The sequence below is a fragment of the Sebastes fasciatus genome, chromosome 12 (assembly GCF_043250625.1).
Source record: "Sebastes fasciatus isolate fSebFas1 chromosome 12, fSebFas1.pri, whole genome shotgun sequence".
NCBI classification, from domain to species: Eukaryota; Metazoa; Chordata; class Actinopteri; order Perciformes; family Sebastidae; genus Sebastes; species Sebastes fasciatus.
In genome coordinates, this window is record NC_133806.1 from 9,491,881 (window position 1) to 9,496,958 (window position 5,078).

Here is a 5,078-nt window from a genome sequence, read left to right on the forward strand (position 1 = left end):
ATACGGCTAAATCAATATGAATAAAAGCCCAGATCCCCGGCCCTAAAAGACAGCATTATTTATTAAACTCCACATTAGGGTGCTGCCTGAATGAGTCCTCAAACCCAGAATAAGTTAGCATTTCGCAGTTTCCAGTTCCCTCGTCCCGAAGTCAATGATTTTTTTTATTGGGTTTTTGGTTAGATGCCTGAAATAAGGTAAATGGTAAATGGACTTGCATTTATATAGCGCTTTTCTAGTCTTCCGACCACTCAAAGCGCTTTACACATGTCAGCCACTGACGGCAGAGGCTGCCATGCAAGGTGCCAAGGTGCTTATTTAAGTTATATTTATCTTAAGTTATTCATTAATGTTAAGAAAACTTTCCATTCAAGAATTTGACCATTAAACTTACATTTAGACTTGAAGAAAAGAAAAAAAAGATGGCCTTCAGCACATTTCTTATAGAGTCTCCAAAGATCCCTCTGTTGTTTGGAACAACCTGTCCTGATAAAAACAACTTTTAGGAGAATCAAGGGTTTTGAAACCAACTTGTTGAAGTGAATTTAGTTTAAATTCTGTCCATCTCCACAGACAGCCTTGTATTTGGATGTCTGCTCTCACCTCGGCCTCTGTTGCCTTATACTCGTCTGTTCCTGCTGCTCATGAATGGAGCTCTGACAGGCACACATGCTTAAATCCAGAGGGAAGGTCTCTCTGGATGGGTGACTTTTGCATTTTAGGCTGGGATGCATTCACTGTGAAAATGTTTCAAACAGTTGAATGCTTGAATAGTTCGGCATAGTTGGACAATGGCCTATAAGGTATGTTTTGCTCCCATTTGGTGGGTGTGTTGGAGCTGAAAACCAACGCAGCTGTGACAAAAACCCACCAGAGCAGTGATGTTTAAAAACACTACAATGCACCAAAAGGCCTTTTTTTTTGCACATGGAGACCAGCAGCAATGCTTCGCAAGTTCAATCCACCACAGTTTTTATCCCAAGAACATTTTGGAATCCAGAGATACAGTACAAAAAGTACAACTTAGATTTTATAAAGGGCAAGTAAAGTCTGCAGAAAGAATCTCATGTAGTGTGTGAGTGCTTGCATATGCTTGTGAAGACCAACTTACGTGTTATACCTTGAGTAAGGACATTTTTGGAAAGTGGGAGCATTTTTTTCCTCAGTTCTTCAAAGGGTGGTTTGAGGTTTCAGACTTGGTTTTAGAGCTATGGGTTAGGGTGAAAGGCTGTTGACAAGCTCAACTGACGAAATGCGAGTCGACTCTGGGGCTTCTCGACTCAAATTATTAACATTTAGAGGCTGGCCCTACTTCACACAAGTTCCTCTGTCACTTCTCGTGTGTGCAATCGAGAACACGATGAATACCCTTAAGGAGAGACTGTCTGAAAGTGTGTTCGTTATCCCAACCAATTATTTTATCCTTGTAAGGTGTCCTTGGGTGCCCTGAAAGGCGCCACAAAATACAATGTATTATTATTATTATTAACCCAGTCGACAGAAGAAAATGTTGGTTTCAGCCTGTTTTCATTCCCAAGGCGTCAAATACCGGTACTTTGTCACAGCCATTGGCATTAGATACCGATGTTTAAGGCACCCTTTAACGATGATGGACTGAGCTTTCCATTAACTACGATGTAAAACCATCCGCTTCAATATTAAACACTCAGTGAAAGTGCGCCGGGAGTGTGGTGACTGGCTTTCATCCAGGAGACCGTTGTTCATGTCCCGTGCATCACATTACAATTAGCTGTTCGTTCATGTCCCATGTTCACAACATTCATTTTCACTGTATAAACGTAGTAGTCTTAAGCCCAACCATGTCGTTTTTTCCTAAACCTAACTATAGTGGTTTTGTTGCCTGAACCTAAGCACGTGTTTTTGTTTACCTCACAACATTAAGCATGTGTTTACTGCGACCGAAAAGAGTGATGCCAAGGGTGTCTGATTAATCGTCAGTATATGACGAGTTGGGATGAGAACGCTTTGAAATTTTCGAAAACCACAAATACGGTTTCTTTCGACATTTCTGAAACAGAAATACATTTCATATCAATATTTCTACATACATGTATATATATAAACATTACATTGTTTTAACTGCTCATGGCCGCTTTTGCCGTTTCAAAACTGCATTCTCAATTACGTTTAGGTGTAGGCAACAAAACTACGTGGTTATAAGTTTAGTAAAACATCATGTTTTGGCTTAAAATTACTAAATTGTATGGGAAAATGATTTTTATGAGACCAGGCTGGGTAATCCTATTCAGAAATCAGTAAATGGAACTGCAAATGTCAAGTATCATCAATAAGAAATAGACATTTTCGATTTGTACAACTTGTGGTGTCTAACCCGTCTCTGATGGCAGGCTTCCAGTGCAGCCACTCAGAACAGCTATAAACACTTTTTCCCACTAGACTTGGTCTGAGAACATGGCGTACCAGATAGTCCTCACAAGTACAGTACAAAAGAGTTTGTGTGTGAGTTTGTGTGTGTGCAACGTGAGATCCATGTTAAGCAGGTAAGCTTTCAGCCTGCAGTAGGAAGCGTCTCTGTTGTTCTGACTGGAGAGAAAAGGTCAGTCCACTGGGGGAACAATGATGAGAAGGAGTCACTTTGTTCTGAACACTACAACAGCTGTACACTATCACATCATACACCTCACAGTCTGAACAAGTGCTATTATGTCTGTATGATCCTGGTTTAAAAGGATGATTCAGGAGCTGAACTGAATTTAAGGAGCATGATGGATGGCCATTAAGGTTTTAAAAAGAAAAGAGTTTTTTCTTTGGAAGCCTCAATAATGAGACAAACAGTGTGTGTATGAGTGTGTTTGTACATTAGGGTATCTGCATATATGTGTGAGGAGGAGGAAGGGGGTATTCCTTGCCTCTACTACAGAGTCGGAGCCTACTCATCTTTATTGTACCCAGCTGTTGTACAATCCAGAGATTTGGCTTACCCACGCATATCTGCCTATCTCTCCCTCCAAGCTGTGATAGTAATGTACTGTCCTGGAAACATGCCAGCACTCACTCAGTGTGGCGGATGACAAAAAAAAAATGACAAAAAAAAAAATCACAAATCCCCTCAGAGCTGACAGCTTGGGGATTTTGCCACCTATATTATTATTATTTGCACGTCTCCGGCACCCTGGATGTGTTTTAACAATTACTGTGTTGACAAAAAGCTGCTTTAATGTGCATCAGTTTTTTGGGATTGCCGCTTGGTTCATAGTGAAGCACTACTATTTTTCTGTACCCCAAAATTGGGGTTTATTACAACTCTGGTCTTATTTTCATAGCTTTGGCTATCATCTATTGGTCATGGTAACACTGTGCTCAGCAAATTAATTGCTGAGATCTGGGAACACAATCACAGAGCTAAAAAGAAGCACAATGGGGAAAAAAAGCATGAGCGGTCAGACGATCAAACAGGCTGTTAAGCATTTATATATCTTAGCAATTGACCTGCTTTCAAATTCTGCTTAATGAAAAATTTAATTAAATGACATACTGTATACTTAGTTTCAATCATTCAATATACTTTAACATTACCATAACATTTCATAGTTTAGGTGAAGCCTCAGAGGGTTTCAGAGTGTATGACTATATAGAGTCAGTGAATTACCTCAATGACGTCAAACAAGTTTAAAAGGACCATGAATTTCTCAACCCAGTCGCCAGAATAAAATGTCGGCATTGTACGTTTCTGCAAACCACGGGCTGGAATTTCTGCACCAAACCGCATAGAAAACCATCCAACAGTTGTCGAGACATTTCACCGTGAACCACCATGTCAATCTGCTGGTGGCACAGGAGGAGAAAGTCAGAGAATCATAGAGCCACACTGCTAGCATGGCTAAAAACACACGCAGAAAGCTTTAGTGTTTGTTTCTTTACAGTAAATCATTTTAGGCTAAATGTGCTATACAGTATGATCTTGGAACAGGTAAACTAAACTGTAACATCTCTGTTCTGTTGTTTGAAAGTTGCCAGAAATAAGAAAAATGGTTAGATTACAGGAATATTAATTTTTGTCTGTATTGTTGTGTCTTCATTAACATACAAGGGGTTCTCTGAAGCTCTCAAGTTTACAGGTTCCCAGTCAGATTGCTGCAGTTTCTGTCAGCTGGGTCACTTTAATTATGCATTACATTTTATGAATCAATCCTTTAGCCATATATTTTATATGCAAACTCTTTTACTTCACAAGTAATGTAACTTAATTTATCAGAGAAGTGCTGTTTTATCATTTGTAAAGTGAAAGAAATCATGAAAACTACTAAACTACAATATTTGATTCAATGTTCTTATACTGCTCATGATTTTCATCACTTCAGTTATTAGTCTACTTTAATCTATTTTTTCTTCCGAATCCAGCCTCCTATATTAGGAAAAGCACATCAAGTCCTCAGCACTTAAACATACATAAAAGTGATGGGAATTTGTTGATGGTAAAAAACGACCAGGATAATGGGACTTTTACTAAAATATGTAGAGCTAAAATGTCCATATCAGATCTGCTCCCTCAGAGTCTTTCAAAGCACAGCTCAAGACCCACCTCTTTTCTTTGGCTTTTGAATGTACTTGAATTGTGATTACTAATTGGCCTTTTATAATGCTCATTATAACAGTCTTTTACTCATGGATTTTACCTCGGTCTCTGTCTGTGGATGTGAGATTTTGTTGTCTGCACTGTTGACCTGTTTTTATTCTGCACTATGTCTGTAAAGCACTTTGGTCAGCTCATGTTGTTTTTAATGTGCTATAGAAATTAATTTAACTTGACTAAAATGGAGTTATGGTGAAAGAACGACTTGATTCATGTTTTATAAAACTGTAATGGACCCATTCATCGTTACACTAATAGTTCAGTGGGGATTTAAGGGCATTACGGCCCCGACACATGGCGCGGATCCAGCCTTAAATCTGTGGGATGTTTTGCTTAAGCTGAGCGGAGGGATGGAGATGCGGAGGGCGCAGCATCAGCAGCAGTAGCATCAGCATTAGCAGCAGCATCGGCAGCATCAACATCAGCAGCAGCAGCAGCATCAGCATCAGTAGCATCAACAGCA